General features: G+C 37.9%; 1 long non-coding RNA gene across 1 annotated transcript in view; it reads left to right on the top strand.

Annotated features, from left to right (window-relative positions):
* The window catches only part of LOC146397254 (uncharacterized), a 113,482-nt gene that overhangs the window by 347 nt on the left and 92,261 nt on the right, over positions 1-20,874 (top strand). The gene's annotated exons all lie outside the window — the stretch shown is intronic.

Raw genomic sequence — 20,874 nt, 5'->3', positions numbered from 1 at the left:
GGCAGTGACTTGATGGCTTCTGAGCGCCATGGTTCATGCCTTCACCTTTGGGCACCCGTCGCGTTGGAGGGCTGCGTGGGCCTCTGACTCAGGAGACCAAGGCTGCTATAGGCCTTTCTGGCTTCGTGCTTTAATCTTAGCCCATTGGGGGATGGCTTGGAGCGCTGATGCCTGTGTTTCCGTTGCTGTGAATTTTAATGACGTTATAATGCCTTAAAATCACCTCTAAGAGTTTTGGGGATCCCACAGTGAGCAAAAGGAGGAGTAGGCCTGGCCGGGCAAAGTCTGTGTCCATGTCTTGTGAGCGTTGTCTTAAGGAGCGCTGTCACTGCTCTCTGTGTGCTGGGCCCCCTCAGCCTTCAGAACTCAGGAGCAGTCCAGGGGTTCCAGCACTTTACCCATTTAGGGATTTGCTCTCATGTGTCTGTCCTAATGAGGAAGAAACACGTGCTGACTTAAAGGGGCATCACTGCATGGTTTGATCACAGGGCTATTTAGAGGTCCCTCTTGCACTCTTTCTCACTTGGTCCCCAGTGATACAAGAAGCTTAAGTGCCAGGAACTAAGAAGGGGTACAGGAGAGAACCCACTGGAGTTCAGTATACACAGAAACACGTCCCCACATGTACCTACCTTGAATTCTCTAAACATGGCTAAGTTTCAACCTAGACTGAAGTTCTATTATTGTTACAGAATAGATTTTAGTTTCAAGATTTTGCTTTGCCTGTTGTGTAAAATGAGTTCTTTGAGCTGCAACAGCAGCCACAAGGGGTGACCTTATTGCGGCAGCAAGGAATAAGCCTTGCTCTTCTTCAGCAGGTGTAATTAGTTAAGAGAGGGGTTGCTGGAACATGTCAGAATGGCTCATTGCTCTTAATTAGAAGAGCTTCCATGCATTTGAACGTTCATATTTTGTTTCATGTTTTAAAAACTCACCTGAAATGTAGAGAAAAACCCATAACTTCCCTACGTTGATAGCTTGGAGTATTGGGCGTGTAATTAGTTTTTTTTTTTCTATAAGTACATTCCATCATATCGTTTAAGTTTTATATTCAATTAGAAATCCAACTTTAAAAAAAATGCTTTTTTTCTGGGGATGGGGAAGATAAGTTTAAGAGTAATTAATCATTGTATTTTATATTTTTAATTTTCCAAAACTTCAGTAATAACCATGAATTCTTTATTATTAAAAATAAACCTTATTTTAAAAGCCAGTATTGGAGTTCCCATTGCGGCTCAGTGGTAATGAGCCTGATTAGGATCCATGAAGAGGGAGGTTCACTCTCTGGCCTAGCTCAGTAGGTTAAGGATCTGGCATTGCCATGAGATGTGGTGTAGGTTGAAGATGTGGCTCGGATCCCGAATTGCTGCGGCTGTGGTGTAGGCCTGCGGCTATAGCTCCTATTCAGCCCCTAGCCTGGGAACTTCTATATGCTGCAGGTGAGCCAATATCATCAACACATTTCTCAAATATAAATCACCACCAAGGAAGGGCTTGATGTTGGGTGCCTATCACTATTCTGATTTCTGCAGGATATTTGCATCAAACAGGGGAGTGAGAGGAGAAATCCTTTGTAAACAAAATTGAAAAATGCTTGGTTAATTAAAGCTTGGGCTCATTCTTTAGTGCAACACTTTTCAGAGCATTCAGTATGCTTTTGTGTGTTTTGCATTTGACTCTAATCACTCTGGAAAACATTTCTAAATCTTTCCTACCCTAGCCAGCCATCTTGTGTGCGATAACAAATGCAATTAATAATGACAACTATTCAGTCCTTACCACACTACATGCCACATATAATGGTAAGAATATTTACACACATGATGACATTTAATACTTGCAACAACTCTAATAGGCACCGCTATTATACTCGTTATATAGATGAGGAAACTGGGATTATGAATTTCCCAAAATCCACATAGCAAGTAGTAGAAATAGGTCCTGAATCCAAATCCTTCGCTTTTTTTGTTTTTTGTTTTTGGACAGTACCAGGTCTACTTCCCATATTATAGAAAAATTATCTTGCTGTATTCAAGACACACTAATACAAGTATCCTTTAAAAAAGATTGAGTACTCAAGATGAAGATGACAAAACTGCTTTTTTCTTTTTATGGACTCCTACTGCTGCAGTCCCTAAAGAGCAGAATTTGTATGGCTTTCACCAACAATAGAGTCGGGTCATATCTTTAATCTTCAAGACAAATGTTTAAGCCAAAAAGTATTTTTGACATTTTAATTTATTATCTGTGTTTGAGATGGAAAAGGGATTTGAGTGCTGTTGGAGATAATTTGATTTGTGCCTTGGATAGCAAATGCAGTATCAATCATTTAAACATATTCCTATAGCTCTTTCCTAGATATTTGTTGCCAAGATGAAATGAATAAACAAAAGTACAATTTGAATATGATAGCTTTTATATCATGGTGAAAGCCTATGGTCATATGTGGGAGGAAGAGAAAAAGTTTTACCTTCCCAAAGCAGCTGAGCGAAACCTGCCAGCTCTAAATGTTTGTCATTTCTATGACATTTCACTTTATGAATGTGTGTACCCTTAATGGTAACCTGTTGTAATTTAGCATAGTATCATGGCAACTTAAAAATTTCTCATTTCAGTGAAGGTTCATTTTAACTCCCATATATAGCTTTGTCTAATATATGGATGGCTGCAAAGAAAAAGGCACAATTTGAGTCTTTAGACTCATATCAACAGGAATTTATCCTGAAACTGAAAGAAAGAAATGGTGCGATAGAATCATCTCTATGGAAGACTGGCACCTTGCCACAGTTCAGACCCTGCGAAAGCCTGACTAATTGCTAACGTTTTTCACATTCTCCTCATGGCATGTAAACTTGAGGTGTGGAATCCAATTCAATCAGAATGTACTTAGGGATTACCCCAGAAATAGTGAGGGGATGAAGGGAACAGCTTTGCACAGGCTTGGAGCCAGGTAGACCGGGGTCGTCCTTACTCTATGGTCTTTATCAGCTCTCAAAGCTTCTGTTTCTTCATTTATATGATGTAGGAATTATATTACCTGTATTTAATATGATTGTGTGTCTGAAATGGATGGCACAGTGTTTGATACACAGTAAATAATCTTGATACTTCTTCCCAAATGCCTTGAACTCTCCACACTGTGGGTTGGTTTTGTGGGTGACATAGATGAAAATGCCAGATTCGATCATTGGGTTATCAGTTCTTCCAGAGTAAGGCTCACCATTCTATTTAAGCTTGATTATTCTCAAGGCACAGCAAGCCTTTAATCAGACTTAATCAAAGACAACGGGTACCCCAGGAGGTTTCTAGGTAGAGAAAAAGAAAAGGAAGGGAAATGATGTGGTAAGGAGATAGTAAAGAGATAAAATAAGAGGGAAGGAGAGGAGGATGCAGGAAGAAGGAAAGAATACAGCAAAGGAGGCAGGGGCAAAATAGCCAAGAAAAAGGACTATCATCAGAAATGAGATTGTGGCTGTCTATGAAAATGGCAAAATGCACGCTAGAGGTTGCCTGTCCTGTGTCCGACTTTAATAGCCTGTGTTCTTCCAACTTTACTTTTGGTAATTAATAGGCCTTGATTATTATGAATGGGCACTATTAATTAATGGACATTTTTAGCAAGAGTTCAAAGAAGATTTTTTTCCTTTCTTGTCAGGTTCCCAATACATAATTTGGTTTCATACTGCAGAGAGTAATCAGTTTAGAAATTCAAGAGGTAGAAATCATTCAGAAAACATTGTCAACCAAATGTGTTGATTTGTTCCTCAGGATAACATTAAGTAATAATCAGATACCGTCCTATAGGTTTTCTAGCCTTTTGTTGGTTAGGTCATAATGCTTGAAGTTTATCAAAAGTAGGAGTAAAACTTAAGACTCTGAATGCCTTAGGAAGACTAGACCCAAACCAAAAGGGGTTCATTCATGTTCAAGCTCCATGAAGATAACCTTCATGCTGGCTCTCCTACGTAGGACAGTTGGTCTCCTTGCTTTTATTTATTTTTATTTATTGATTTATTTGTTTATTTTGTTTAATTTTTGTTTTTTACTGCCAAACCCGCAGGTTGTGGAAATTCCCAGGCTAGGGATCAAACTGGAGCTACAGCTGTGGCCTATACCATGGCCACAGCAATTCAGGATCCGAGCTGCATCTGCGACCTATACCACAGCTCACAGCACCACTGGATCCTCAATGCACTGAGCAGGGCCAGGGATTGAACCCTCATCCTCATGGATACCAGTCAGATCCGTTACTGCTGAGCCACAACGGACACTCCATTTTTTTTCTGGTCTCCTTGTTTTTAAACATAAAGATGATTGGCTGTGAAGATATCCCCCCAAATCATTTTCTCTCTTATTTGGGTTACTTATTGAAAATAGTTTTTCCTCTTTATCAGAAATATTACCAAGTAACAAACACAAGAAAAACCTCTTTATATTTTTTTCTAAATATAAAGTCTGAGAAATACATTCTCTTTTCTTTCTAAAAGCCCATGATGTATCTCCTGGGCATGGAACTGACTGCATCCTCCTGTAGATGCTTTTCTAATGTCAGTATTAAAAGTCATGTGCTTACAAATAAAAGAGGCAACAACACAAGAACAAATTACTAATGCTTGGTAATAATAGCATGCATATTTTAATTTTATTTAAATTCAAAATTTAAATAACATAGTTGATAATAAATGTAAATAACAGACTCTGGGGCAGGCAGTCTAGGTTCATACTCAGAGGGTGCTATATACATGCTGTGTGACCTTGGGCGACTCACTTCACTTTCCTGTGCTTCATCTTTCCCAATATTATATAAGTATTCTACAAAAGTTAAAAAAATAAGGAATGATGTAAAATATTTGGCTAATAAGAGTTTGGATATTTGTCTAGTCAGTTACAAATAGCTCAAGTGTTTAGATTCTCTTAGACACAAAGAATTTCATTTTAAAAGTCAATATTTATGATACGCCAAAAATTACATACTTTACAACTATTTAAATTTATAACAAAAAGTTTTTTATGTCAACTCTATATAAAGAGGTACACAGTTTTTCAAGGGTATTTTTAAGTGTTAAAAAACGCAAATTTTAAAGATCATGGATGCAAATTTCTCATTTCCTAAAACACTTATAAAATGAAATTTGTTTTTGGTGTATAGCTATTGTGATCATATGAAGTATATGAAAATACCATATTATCTTTTTAAACAATATAAATACTTCTTAGCATCTATAAATAGAAATTTTCAATTAAGATTTGATACAAAATTTTATAAAATTCTAAATAAACTAATGACTACTTTCGATCACAGTACCTTGGGAGTAGTAAGCAAATCAGAAATGTAAAATTCAAAAACATTGCAAAGAAGTTTGACAAAAATTGTATATTCAACAGATTTAAAATATTGTTTTAGCATTATATTCCGCTGAAAACAGCAGAGCAATCCAATTATGCAGCATTTTTAAGATCCACATCAGTGATTTGGCACTATTTTCCTGTCAGTTCGATTCTCAAACTTTCATATTAATAACAGCCTAAAATTGATGAATCATGGATAAGGGAATAATTGTCTTTTCACAAAAAAAAACCCTGATACTTCAAACACTCAGCTTTGGAGGGGGGAAATGTTAGTGATTTCACTGTTTGTCATCACCTGCAATAGAAGATTTCTATTTCTTCACATCTAAAAGATGGACACATTCCAAGTGGGAAAAATGACAAAGAGGGTCACACAGAGGTGAAACTACAGCACTTTCCACGTCTGTCTCAGATGTAACAAGGGCAGTTGGAGTGTGTAAAAAAGAAAGAGGAAAATACCTTTACAGCTATTAAGAATGGTTACATTGAGGGGAGAAAACCTAAATAGATTCATTAGGGAAAAAGTTCTCATTTTCCTCCATATGCTTCTGAGTCTTCTACAATAAGTTATTCATGTGTTCTGTAAATAAAATAGTATGAAAAAATATCCTTAACCCAAAATGAGAGGGGGGATTTATTGTCCAAATTTCCTTTATGGTGATGGTGATTTCATTTCCTTTCCTCATTTGAATAAGTGACAGTATTACTTAATTTACTGTGCCGTTTTACAGTTTAAAAAGGTTTTCACTTAGCTGTTCTCACTTGATCTCTATAACATTCTTATAAGCAGGTGTTAGCATCCCTACTTATTAACAGATGAGAAAACAGGATTAGAGAGGCAGGCTGATTTTCCCATGGATATATAGATAGTAGTTATAACTGATCTATCATTACCAAAATCAGAGCTTTTTTCTCTAACAGAATAGAGTGTCTCTCTTCCAAATGGAAGAAAGCAAAAGTCGTAAAACAGAGTAAAAAAGGGGTTTTCAGTGTCTGGGGGTGGAGGGTTTGGGGAGATGTGGTTTATGGGTATAGACTTGCAACTAGTAGATAAAAATATTCTGGAGATCTAATGCACAGCATGATGATTACAGTAAAAAGTACAATATTGTAAACTTCAGAGTTGCTAAGAAACTAGATCTTAATTGGGCTCACCATAAAAAAGAAATGATAATTATGTGAAGTGATAGAGGTGTTAGCTAATGCTTCAGTGGTAGTCATACTACAATATATAAAGGTGCCAAACCAACAGGTTGTACATTTTAAACTTATATAATGTTATGTGTCAATTATATATCAACAAAAACTTTAAAGAAATCTTGGGCAGCTATTGCCCAAGATTCCAGTTTCTTCTCAAGCTTTTTCAGTACAATTTTCAGTCCCTCATACTCTGGTTCCATATTCAAGTGTCAGTCATGTTAAGGCATCCAGGTAAGAATGTAAAAGGAAAGCAAGATCTCATCTGTACTCACATTTTCAGAACTGGTACAGTATTATAAGAATGACTTCAGCATTTGTTCAGTCTTTCAGAAAGTACTTGGAATTTTGCTGTGAAGTCAGTAAGTTAAAATAAAACAAGCAAAGTCCTTAGGAAATTAGCTTGCCTGGTGTCATGTTTAAAACAAGCAAACAAACAGTATTTAGCAATAGTAAGAATTTTGTTTTAAGGTCAGGGCCTTCAACTTTCCTGCTCTTTTTAGTCACTTCACTACCTGAAATATTCAATGAATTATTCATCACTGTAAGGAAAGGGCCATACCTTCTGGTTGGTTTTTTAAAATAATGACAGATTCTGGAACTTTTGCTACAACTGAGAATGTCAGCTACAGATGGGGTAGCAGCAATGCCACCAATTTCTTGCCCTTCTCTCAATAACTGGGAAGCAAGCATGTCATTTTGTCAAGGAGCCGTTTCTAACCCCCAATACAAATGGCACTAAAGAAACCCCAAGGGAGCTGTTATTTCTTAGGTGGGGTAATAGTCATCATCATTGCAATTTTATGCTCCCTCTTGTAGCCCTCATTTTTGGATCTGGTCTTTTAAGTCAGCTGGTATTGCAGTTTTTAAGTTTGAAAGATGGGTATCCCTGTCTGAGAATGTTTCTGTGAGAAAGCGATCAGGATTGGACGATGGTTATGAAAATTACATGGCACCCATCTTGCCAATTACTAGCAAGCACCTGTAATTACGGTATTGAAAGAAACTCAGCAGCCTTCCAACATGACTTCTGTTCCATGTATAGCCAGAGTCTTGCACTCTGCTGAACTCTGTTACAAGACGAAGTCAGAATAAAGAAGCTCGAGTTGTGAGAGGTCTGGCTAGGGGTAGAGATAGGGATTTACTAGGGTGAAAATAGATCTTTGAAGTTATATGCTGTTTTCCTAATCATCATTATTAGAAATTAAAAAAAAAAAGCTTTAGAAAATTGTTTAGTGGAAACGAGTCTTACTAGCATCCCATGCATGAGGACACGGGTTTGATCCGTGGCCTCAGTAGGTTAAAGATCTGGCATTGCCATGAGCTGTGGTGTGGGTCCAAGACATGGCTTGGATCTGGAGTTGTGCTGTGGCTCCGATTTGACCCCTAGCCTGGGAACCTGCATATGTTGTGGGTTTAGCCTTAAAAAGAAAAAAGACCAAAAAAAAAAAAATGTGATGATAAAGTAGCCAAAGTTTTTTCAATGATAAGGAAGAGTAAGAGAAGAGGGAAGAGGAAAAAACCAAGGGATCCTTGTAGAGTTTATCTTCAAAGTTCTAAAGGACTGTCAAGTCAGTCAGGCCAAAATTCACCTTTGTACTTCACCTTGAGAAACTGATTGTACCACTCAGCACTGTAATTTTCCTCACTTGTAAAATGAGGACACCTCAAAGCATGGGGCATAGATTCCATAAAGATTTGTCTGCTCAGTGCCTGGAACACGAGAAGAAACCGATAAGTGTTTATTAACTTTCTTTACTTTCATTAAAGCCAATTTCCATGGCCTGAAATCCCAAATAATCAGCATTTATCCATTTTATTTTCAAGTAATGAGTGAGTATGGGATATGAGCCTCTTTAGGAAGTTCCTGTTACCATTCCCTCTTCACGTTGGTTTTGCTATATTTCCGTGGTATCCGAGGTATCATGATCATTCCTTTGTCTTTGCCCAGAAACCTTGCCTAGCAGATTTGGAAGAGAAGACCCAGGAGTTTTGGGGCCAAAACAACACAACCAAAAAAATCCACTTTAGCAACTCCCAGGGACATCAGACTTATTGGGCCAGCTATGGATGGCCTTCTCAAGAGGATTGCCAACCTTAACCAATATGTACCTCTTTAATATTTTTTCTACGTTGAATCCACTGTTGTTGGATTTCCCTGGTGGCCTAGCAGCTTAAAGATGCAGTGTTGTCACTGCGGTTGCTCAGGTCACTGCTATGGTGTGGAATCAACCCCTGGCCTGGGAATTTTCATGTGCCGTGAGCATGGCAAAAAAAAAAATATATATATATTTGAAAAAATATAATATATGAATATATACATATACACACATTCATATATATATATATATATATATATATATATATATACCTTTGTTAAATTGTAAGAGCCACTTTTAAAGTGGTATTCAATTTTCCCTTTAAGATATCACATATTATAAAATTAGACATGGTCCCAGGGGATCAAGAAGTAGGACATTTTAGGTTGCAGGGTTTGTATAATGATACTTTAAGAAAGTAACCAAGCATAACCTTGTTTTCCCTGATATCAAAATCATCATTAGTGTTTTGCTAAAGGTAGCGCTTGGTCTCTGGATCCAGACAGAATCAGTTTCAAATTCTAAGTGTGTGACCTACTACTAACAGAGTGAATAGCAAAGTCTTTAACCTTCTGAGTCTCAGTGATCTAAGGATACTTAAGGACCTACTCTATGCATTATCCTGTGAGTTTTATTTTTTTCTTATTTTTTATTTTTTTATTTTGGCTTTTTGGCTTTTTTGGCTTTTTGGCTTTTTGCTATTTCTTTGGGCCGCTCCCGCGGCATATGGAGGTTCCCTGGCTAGAGGTCTAATCGGAGCTGTAGCCGCCAGCCTAGGCCAGAGCCACAGCAACGCGGGATCCGGGATCTGAGCCGTGTCTGCAACCTACACCACAGCTCACGGCAGCGCCGGATCCCTAACCCACTGAGCAAGGGCAGGGACCGAACCCGCAACCTCATGGTTCCTAGTCGGATTCGTTAACCCCTCCTATCCTGTGAGTTTTAAATCAAACATTTGTGATGGTGGGCATAGGCAAGAATGTGTAAATTTCCCAATGAATGTTATCTCCCTTAAAATTTAACTATATTCTAATTTTAAATCTTCTTCCACCTCCAAATATTTTAAAAATGGCATAAATTACTAGACTCAGAAGGGTTAATGCAGCAGCCTGTAAGACTTTGAATAAAGGATGGAAATAGAATTTCAACCCCCTTAGTATATACCTTCTCTCTCCTTTATGCCTTAATGTCCTACAGTATTTTCTCTATCTTGTATAGACTTTCAGCTGTCATAGTATATTTATCTTTTTCTCTGGGTAGTTGGGTTTTGACTGAGTCAGTACAACATTGATTGCATTTCTTCCATATATTTATTTATAGCTGTTTTTTTTCCTGGGCACATAGCAAATTATATATATATATATTATATAATATAATTGTATATATAAATTATATATAATATATATTATATAGTGTATATATAAATTATATGTTATATATAAAACTATATATATATATAATTTGAAGATTTCAAAGAGAGTCTTAAATATGAATAAAAGCTTTCAAAACAAAGCCAGGGAAAAACAAATTACTTACTTGGCGTCATGCAATCAAAATCTGTTTGGAACTGAAAATCATCTGAGTATTGTACAACCTCATTTTCAGCTCAGTAAACTAGAGTCCTAAGAAATAGAATGGCTTCTTCTGTTTATAGAAGTTATAAGTGCAGCTGGACCCAGGACTCTGATATCTAAAGTCCTTTCAGTAATAGGAAGAAGAAGGCAGAGGACAAAACTAAGGAGTTATTATAATGTTCATCTTCAGGATCACAAGGGGGGAGTTCCCGTCATGGCTCAGTGGTTAACGAATCCCACTAGGAACCATGAGCTTGCGGGTTCTATCCCTGGCCTTGCTCAGTGGGTTAAGGATCCAGCGTTGCCCTGAGCTGTGGTATAGGTTGCAGATGCGGCTTGGATCCCGCGTTGCTGTGGCTGTGGTGTAGGCCAGTGGCTATAGCTCCGATTAGACCCCTAGCCTGGGAACCTCCATATGCTGCGGGATTGGCCCTAGAAAAGGCAAAAAGACAAAAAAAAAAAAAAAAAAAAAAAGATCATAAGGGGAATGACAAATATCACATGATAGCACTTAATATGTGGAATGTAAAAATAATATAAATGAACACATTTACAAAACAGAAACCACGTTCGCAGATACAGGAAACAAACCTCTAGTTACCAAAAGGGGAAGAGAGAGAGGGATAAATTAGGAGTTTGGGATTAACAGATATGCACCACTATGTATAAGATAGGTAAACAGGATTTATTGTATGGCTCAGAGAGCTATATTTATTATCTTGCATTAACCTATAATGGAAAAGATCTGAGAAATGTGTGTATAACTGAAGCACTTTGCTCTGCACTTGAAGCTGATACAACATTATGTCAACTTAAAAAAGTATGCACAATCTAAAAGTTGAGAGTTAAGTTTTTTTTTTTTTTTTTTTTTAATCCTTTGTCTTTTTGAGGGCTGCACCCATGGCATATGAAGTCTTCCAGGCTAGGGGTCTAATCGGATCTGTAGCTGCTGGCCTACACCACAGCCACAGCAGCACCAGATCTAAGCCTTGTCTGCAGCCTACACCACAGCTCAGGGCAACACTGGATCAGATCCTTAACCCACTGAGCAAGGCCAGGGACTGAACCCACAACCTCATGGTTCCTAGTCAGATTTGTATCCTCTGTGCCACGACGGGAACTCCGGAGAGTTAAGTTTTATTTGGCAACTATAGTCTGAGAGGCAGCATTTCCAATGGCTCTGAAAACCCTCTGCAAAGAGGTGTGTGTGTGTGTGTGTACATATGTGATTTTGGTGAAGGGGGGGAGGTACATTGAAGTCAAGCACGCATTTTTATAGAAGGTTGTTGTTAGTCACAAGGAGTACACGCCACCATGAAGGATTTTAGTGCTTTTTGGCCAACATAAAAAATGCACACTTATATCTGGAATCTACTATATGGCACAAATGAACCTTTCCACAGAAAAGAAACTCATGGACTTAGAGAACAGACTTGTGGTTGCCAAGGGGGAGGGGGAGGGAGTGGGATGGACTGGGAGTCTGTGGTTAATAGATGCAAACTACTGCCTTTGGAATGGATTAGCAATGTGATCCTGCTGTGTAGCACTGGGAACTATGTTAGTCACTTATGATGGAGCATGATAATGTGAGAAAAAAGAATGTATACATGTATGTGTAACTGGGTCATCATGCTATGCAGTAGAAAAAAATGTATTGGGGAAATAAAAAAAAAAAGCACAACCTGAAAATTGAGAGTTAAATTTTATTTGGGGCAAAATTTGGGCTTAAGCTGGGGAGATAGCATCTCAGGTAGCCCTGAGAAACTGCTTTGAGGAGGCAAGGGGTGTGCTTAGGGTATATAGGAGTTTTTGCAACAAAGGGCAGGTAGCAGGAACCAAAGAGGTCTGGGCTTACTGAAATCATTCCTGTGATATGCACCTCAGCTACTGGGCCAGTATCCTGAGTTTTCACAGGGGCTCACTGGCTCACCCTTGGATGTGGCTGCATTCACAGATGACTGTGAAATACCACACTAAAGAAGCTGGGGTGGGGGGTGGGGGGAAATCAATGTATAAGATAAAGGTGAGGGGGAAGTACATACAGCCATGCACACATTTTACAAAAGTTTGTTGCTGGTCTCATGAAGGTTACTACTAGTCACAAACATCAGTCGTCATGAAGGATTTTAATATTTTTTTAGATTTGAGGAGATGTAAGAATTGGCCTCATAAAATCTCCTAAAAATATCTAAATATCTGAAGACCTATTCTTCCAGTTTTCCCAGAGCATAGAGTGCCTCACTTCTGATCTCACTCCTGAGCTCTGCTCATGGGGTGCTGAGGGTTGGCAGCTGCAGTAGCTCATGATTAAATCCATGTAGAGCCAAATGGCAAGTAATGTCAAGTGCCGAACTCCAGTTCACATTTTCTAGATAAGAGGAGATGCAAAAATTGAGCACATAAAATCTTCGGAAAATATCTAACTATCCGAAGACTGGTTTTGCCAGTTTTTCCAGAGTGGAGAATGCCTCACTCCTGATCTCCCCTGAGCTCCTTTCATGAGGAGTTTAGGGTTGGTAGCTACAGCGGCTCATGATTCAGTCTGTGTAGAGGTGGATGGCAAGTGCACTGTTACAAATCAACTCTACTTCAATTTAAAAAAAGTATCATTAAAAGGGAAGCTAATGACAATTTAAAAAAAATATTCATGCTCTATCACAGTATCCCAGCTGGAGGAGAAAATGAGGCAATATCTTTGGTCCTCAGTTATCCATTTGTGGTTCTTAGGTCAGGGCCAAGGGTTTCATAGTGAGACCCTCAAAACTATTGTGTGCGGTGAAGTAAAGTGATTTTCTGCCTTGAAATTAGAACTCCACTGCTTGAAATGTGCTGTTTATTTTTCATCTGATTTTTAAAAAGTAATCACAGGTTGTCCCAGTTTTCTTACCTAAAATATGAGGACTAATAATAGTACCAACGTCATAGAGGTCATTTATGAAATCTGAAAGAAGTTACATGTAAAGTACTTTATGTAATGCCTACAATTAGTATGTTTTCAGTAATTGGTCCTCTCCTTCCACTGCCAAATGCATAACACAGAGAAAGTGAGCCACATTTAGGAATTTCAGATTAGATGATGGAGTAAACAGTGGGAAATCCAGGCAGTTTCTCTGTGAGTTTAGAAAGAAGACAATACAATGAATTCATTTTCTTCTCTCTTTGTTCTGACATCAGCGTCCATCCAACTTAGAGGTTGTAGCTATATTCCATCCTAGTAAGACCTGAGTCTATGATGAGTTTTTGTCATTATAAGAAATAGCCGTTAAGTAGTCGTTTTCAAATTTTGGGAGTATTTAAACCTCTATTAGGCCAGAGGTCACACCAGTATCCCCCCATGCATTCAGGTATCAATGGAGTTCTTATAAAGACCTGCACTTCTCTAAGGAGTGCAGGGAGACTGAGGAGGTAGAAAAGTAGGACAAGTATGAATCAGGTGATACATCGTCATCCATCTGAAAACCTGATGTTTATTGGGCATAAGGGTATGCATTTGGAATATATATGACCTCATTTAATACTCACTGAAGTATTTTAGATAGACCATCCCCCCCCCCAATTACTCAGAAAGGCTAAATAGCTTGCCCAGTATCACAACCAAAATAGATGAAGCCTGGAATTCAAACTCAGGTCTGATTCCAAAATCCACATTATTTTCACTCTTTCCAACACATTATTAATATAGCCAAGACATGACCAATATTCAAAAATTGAAAGTGCTTGGATATTATTCTCTATCTGCATGAGAGTTTATGCAGAAAATATTTGGAGAGAGCATTCTTAGTTACTACTCAACACAGAGAATAGAAAATAACCACATGTATTATTAATTTTGGTGACCATTTATTCTTGTCCTTCTATTTAATAATTAGGGGCTCAATGTCAACAAAAGTAGGGTTAATTGAAACAGATATTTAACTTCTAGGGATATTTATTAGTATAAAGAAGAGGGGAAAGAATCATATAGGAAAAAAGAATAGATCTTTTCAGACCATTTTAATAGTTCTGTAATATTCAGAAATATTTTCAAAAGATCCATTAGTTCTAACACTTAACATTTCTTTTAGGGAACCCTGATTGAATCTTGACTTATTTGCCTAGATGTTTGTAACAAAAGGATCATTATGTTCTTTCCTTGTGCGTCACAATTTCTACATAATGGCTGTTTTATTTTGAATGAATTGATAAGGTGGCTTTCACAGGAATATCACTAATATGCTTAAAAGCACCTTTCACAGCATCAGAACAATGCCTCCACTTCAGTTCATAATTGTCATCCCCACCCCTCTGCACCCCACCTGCTTCAACTTTCACTGTTGCAATTCCTAATGGTAGTTTTCCTGAACACTGCCTGTGAACTTAAGTGAAGGAGAATTTATGTCAGGATGTTCTGCTGACATAATGTACGCCCAGGAGAGATTCAGTCTTCAAGGTAGGAAAGGAGTGCACGAAGTTAAATGAAGAGCAAGGCTGCTGACATCCTCAGAGTTTCATAAGCCAAGTTACAACTTCTTGAACTCACCTTAATAAGTTTACATGTCAATCTTCTTCCTTCCAGATTTTATACCAGTTCAGTCAGCTCCCAACACATGTACTCCAGAAAGATTCCTCTCTATTCCAACCTACACCGTGAACATCCACAACCTAGCTTGTCATTAATGTGTGTGAATAAGATTTCAGAATTATAGGTGATGGAATGCTGGTCGTAATCATAGGTTCTTTGGAGAAGCTCAAAAGTCGGGAGTCTTCCATGATGAGGGAAGGAACAGGAGACAAAATTACCATTGCACACTGACTTAATGAGGTCACAGTTATCTTTAAAGTCTCCCAACTGAAGTACAAACAACAGATAATCCTAGGCATATATTTAAAATATTTAAAACTTAGATGAGAAAACCTTTAAAATAATTATTCATTATAAAAGTTTGATTTCAATGAATAGAAAAGCAGTATGTTTGTGGTTAGAGAGTCCAAAGAGTATTGGGGAGATGTCAGTTCTTCCTAAGTAAATTTATGAACTTGTGGGATTCCAGTAAAATACATTGTTTTTATAGCTAAACACTTTGAAAGCAGTGGTACTCTGTAAGTTAAGAATTGTTAGAAAAATCCTTAAGGAGTAGCAATTTAGGGACTAGCCCTACTAAATTATCATGCCTGTATAATTAAAACAGTACAGAATTGGCTCAATAATGGACCTACAGACTAGTTGAACAAAAGGTAAAGCTCTGAAATATATATAGGGGCCGTATGGAATCTTAACATATGACAAAAATGGCATCTCAGATTAGCAGGGAATGGATGGACTTTTTAATCAGTGGTATTGGAAAATTGGGTAACCATTTGAAAAAAGAGAAAATTTTTGTACAACACACTGTACACAAAACACAATGCCAAATAGTTGAGAGAACTAAATGTTTTCTAAAAGGCTGTAAAGATACTAGAAAAGAATAGATGGATTTCATTCTAAAATGAAGGAGTGTAAAATTTCTCTGTGACTCAAAAATTCAAAGGCAGTAAAAGAAAATATGGTGATTTCATTTATATTACAAAGCATTATAACTAAAAAAAGCATTGACACCTCCCACCCAATTGAAAATACTGGGAAAATCTATATGGAAATATATAACAGAAAAATGTTTGAAAATCTCTTAACATATAAGAACTCCTAAAAATTAAGAAGAGGAAGACTGACAGAAAAATGAATAAAATATATGAATGGTATCTGTCTTTCTTTTTTTTTTTTTTTTTTTTTTTTTTTGTCTTTACCTTTTTTTTAAGAGCCACACCTATAGCATATGGAGTTTTCCAAGCTAGGGGTCTAATTGGATCTGTAGCTGCTGGCCTAAGACACAGCCACAGCAACTCCAGATCCAAGCGATGTCTGCAACCTACACCACAACTCAAGGCAATGTCGAATCCTTAACCCACTGAGGAAGGCCAGGGATCAAACCCGCAACCTCATGGTTCCTAGTCGGATTCATTTCCATTGAGCCACAGTGGGAACTCCCTGTCTTTCTCTTTCTGACTTATTTCACTTAGTATGAGAGTGTGTAGTTCCATCCATGTTGCTTCAAATGGCATTATTATTATTATTTTTTTACGGCTTAGTAGTATTCCATTGTGTATATATACCACATCTTCTGATATATGGCACAAATGAACCTTTCCACAGAAATGAAAATTATGGACATGGAGAACAGACTTGTGGTTGCCAAGGGGGAGGGGGAGGGAGTGGGATGGATTGGGAATTTGGGGTTAATAGATGCAAACTATTGCCTTTGGAATGGATAAGCAATGAGGTCCTGCTGTATAGCACTGGGAACTATATCTAGTCACTTATGATGGAGCATGATAATGTGAGAAAAAAGAATGTATACATGTATGTGTAACTTGGTCACCTTGCTGTGCAGTAGAAAATTGATAGAACACTATAAACCAGCTATAATGAAAAAAATAAAAATCATTAGAAAAATATATATGAATGAACAGTTCAGAGAAAAATAATTTAAGATGGCCTTTAACTATACGAAATGAAACTTGCTCTTAGACAAACTATAATAGTCTTAATGTATTTCTGGAAACATAATTTTCAGTAAAAAAAAGTTAAATATAAAGTCACACTGGAAACTATATCTAGTCACTTATGATGGAGCATGATAATGTGAGAAAAAAAATGTATACATGTATGTGTGACTGGGTCACCTTGCTGTACAGTAGAAAATTGACAGAACATTGTAAACCAGCTATAATGGAAAAAAAATCATTATAAAATAAATAAAGTCAAGTTAGGTCAAAACTCATTAATTTGAAATTTAAACTGAAAATATAAAGTTTTTTCTTTTTAAAAGTATATATTCTTTGTATGTACTTATCAACATAACTTCAAAATATATGGTGCAACAACAGATAGATCTTAAAGGAGAAATAGAAAAATCCACAATTTTCGTTGGAGACTTCAATACTTCTCTCTCAAGTGTTGATAGAACAAATAAGCTGGAAATCAGTAAGGTTATAGATAGCTGGAACTATCAACCAACTTGATTTGGAAATATAAATATATATCCAAATCACTTTGCTGTACACCTGAAACATTGTAAATCAACTATACTTCAATTTTTAAAAAAGGAAGAAAGGGTCAGGGAACTTTGCACAGAGTAAAGGTGAGAATGCTTCAAAAAAAAAAAAAAGAAGAGTTGCCCCATTCTGTAGATTTGCAAACTGGCGATCAGATATATAAAATGTTTGAAACAGCTTACTGGTGATGTCAAGTACAGTTCCAACTTTAAATCAAGATTGCTCTAAAAGTTTCACGTAGGTGATAATTTTCTTTGCAGAGTGTTAAAAACTGCTTTATAATAGCAACTCCCACAAAACCTCTTCAGTTATATGGGTCTGTTAGCATTTTATTTTAAACACCATTTTGACAGGTGTATTATGCAGTTATTATATTTTCCATGCATAGAACATTCTTGACGTTCACTTCACTTGCGGTTTTCTATCAGAAAAAGTTCAGGGAAAAAAATTGTCTTCTTGGCTGAATGAGAATGAAAGAGAAGTCCATTTTGTGATGACTTTTTGTATCACTGACCTGAAGTAAAACAAACCCCAAATTCATTCAGACAACTTTTCATTCATGTAGACATTCACAAGCTCATTTACTTATTCATGTGTATTATTATTATTATTACTATTACCATGTCTGTGGGCTTTGCTAAGCATCAGGAATCTAAAGAGAAAGAACTAGTTTGTGACTGCACAAAGTTCATCTTCTTATGTGGGAAGCTGTAATACAGACAAGTAATTTCCACAAAGCAGCTATCAGATGTGCTAGAAATAGAAGTGGTATAAAGACAAGAGTGGTTTCCTATGAGAGCCAGGAAAATTGTCACAGAAAGGTGAGGTGTTTTTTTTCTCCAAAGGGTCATAATTCACCAGGTCAGTATGGAGAGAAGCTTTCGAAGCTAAGGAACTTGGCTGTGCAGAAAGACCAGGAAGGATGTGGGGAGCAGGGTGGGTGAGATAGCTCAGTGCAGCTGACGGGAAGTGTGCACATGAGCCAGGGCTTGGAGCTGCACAATGAGTGGCAACCAGATCATCAGAGACAGTGAGTGGGTGGGTTGGTGCCTGTGAAGGAATTCAGACTTCAGGGCTGCAGAAGTGGGGAGAAGTCAGAGAGTGATTTCCGAGGTGATGTCTTTTCCTGGTGCCTGAGGCTCTGCTTATCTGACCTCTAAAGGTCTTTTTTTCCACGTCTCTTTTTCCTTCCTCACTCTGGCCACAAGTCCACAAGAGAAGTTTTCTAAAGAGGTGGAGCAAATTCACCACCTCCCCCAGGACCTTTGTACTTAGTCTTTCCTCTCTTTGGTTCCTCTTTCTTCCAGCCTTCCATGGTCTTGTCTCCTCATTTATTCAAATCTCTGCTGAAAAACACCTCTTTCAAGGGTTTTACCTGACTATCCCATGCAGAATAGAAGCATCTCATCCTGTGTCTATGATGCTTTTTTAACTTCCCCTCATTGTGCTCCATAATACTTTGAATTATCTTAGATAATATTTGTTGTCTGCATCTCTTACTAAAATATAAGCCCTCTCCAGGGCAGGTGGTGTTTTTATTACCACAGCAGTAATTAAAATAGCCCCTGGGACCAAGGTGATGGTTAGTGAACATTGGCTGAGTGGTGAATGCGTCAAGGGGATGTATTTCTGTGTGTATGTGCCCATGTGCGCAGTTGTCAATAGCCCCACCAGAAACACAAGCACGCTGTACAATAACAGAGGAAAATTTGGTGGAAAATTTCCCTGATCTCATGTCATTCTAGTTAAAAGAGCTTCAGGAAGGGCTCTGTACCAGCACGAAGTAATAAAGTCTTGGGAAAGGACCTTCTGTGCTTCAGAACCTTTGGGGGCGGGAAATGGCACCCTTTTACCTATTATCTTTCCTCAAAGGGTGACAGCCCTCAAATAGGAAAAGATTTGATAAGCAAGTGGTTTGCCAACTAATTTGTTTCCCTGAGGTACTTCGTTGAGTTTGGCATGAAACTAACAAAGGAGCTGCTATCTGAATCTCTCTCTCTGGTTCCCCTAGAACAGCACAAATTTCCTATCACCACTCAATCTTATCTCTAAGGGCTGTAGAAAAATCCTTTGGCCCAATAACATGTCACATTTACTCTGAGTCTTCTTTAATCAAATTGTCCATCATAGGGAAGAAATGGTTGCTCAGAGCCTCAGAAGAAGGGAAAAGACAATTTCCTTCTTAGAGACTTTCAGCGGAAGTGGTATAGCTGCCATTCATTAGAAATAGTATCCTTTAGGACATCTCAGACTTTAGTGGGTCATGTGGGCTCTGAAGTTAGGATGGAGGATATGAAAAAGATATGTCAAGGACAATGAGTTCCCCTAAAGAGGGGCAATTTGGGTGATTTATATTTCTTTTTTTCTTTTAGGTTATATTCCATTTATAGTTATTATAAAATATTGGCTCCATTGCCTGTATTGTACAATATACCCTTGGTACCTAATAATTTGTTCCTTTTACTCTCCTCTATATTTCCTTATACAATTCTGCAAATACAAGCTTTTCTAGGATAAAGATGTATTCATTTTATCATCAATTAAAAAAAACAAAGCCTACCTATGCTTTTTCCCAGCCAAAATATGTAAGAATCCAGCCCTTGTGCCTCCAGTATCTGTTGATTAAAGGAGTTCTTCATGTGGGCTAAATGTGAGCAAGAGTGACTTCTGTAACTGCTGGGCCCTGGTTACCTAACTTTCTTTAGCAATAGATTTCCCAGTTTTACATGGGCACATGCCACCTAGGTAAGATGTTCTTTTGATGTCCCCATGAAGTTGTTTCTGAGAAGGGTCACTTACCACTTGGCATTGGAAAAGCAAACAAATTCTAGCTATTCGCTTTCTCCCTGTCACCCACACTCCCTTAACAAATGGAGCAAGGAAAACCTATACAAAGATATAACTGGGTTTCTTGTTCTGATTCAAGCTACTTTCCATTGCATTTTTGTGCCCCAAACACATGGAAAGTTGAAGTGCTGTCCCTGGTCCTTATCTATACCCTTCGTTAGTTCTGATTGCTCCATGATGTGTTTCCTCTAATCTCTCCAGGCTGTGTGACCCTCTAATTCAGGGACAAATGGCTCTGCTTCTCCTAATCTCAATTTGCTGCTTACTTTGCTGACTTTGTATATCATCTCCCTTACTATAGGTAACTTATATTACCTATAGTATGTGTAATGTATACTGTGTAAAGATTGTGATTCTCACTTTTTTTTTTTTTGTCTTTTTTCCTTTTTCTAGGGCCACTCCTGTGGCATATGGAGTTCCCAGGCTAGGGGTGGAATCGGCGCTGTAGCCACTGGCCTACGCCAGAGCCACAGCAACGCCAGATCCAAGCCGTGTCTGCAACCTACACCACATCTCACAGCAACGCCGGATTGTCAATCCACTGAGCAAGGCCAGGGATTGAACCCACAACCTCATAGCTCCTAGTCGGATTCATTAACCACTGCACCATGACGGGAACTCCTGATTCCCACTTTTTATATCTTGTAAGGTAGATGTCAAGAGCAATAGCTTTTGAGTTAAGCAGCCTTGTTTTCACTTGGGGCACAAGTACCTCCTAGCTCTATGACCTTTTCTTT

Source organism: Sus scrofa, chromosome 13 (assembly GCF_054392235.1).
Source record: "Sus scrofa isolate SSC_HxYL_T2T_F1_AM1 chromosome 13, Sscrofa_HxYL_maternal_Yorkshire_Landrace_v2.0, whole genome shotgun sequence".
NCBI lineage: Eukaryota > Metazoa > Chordata > Mammalia > Artiodactyla > Suidae > Sus > Sus scrofa.
Note: the sequence above shows the minus strand (reverse complement) of the source record. Positions and strands in the feature narration are given on the sequence as shown.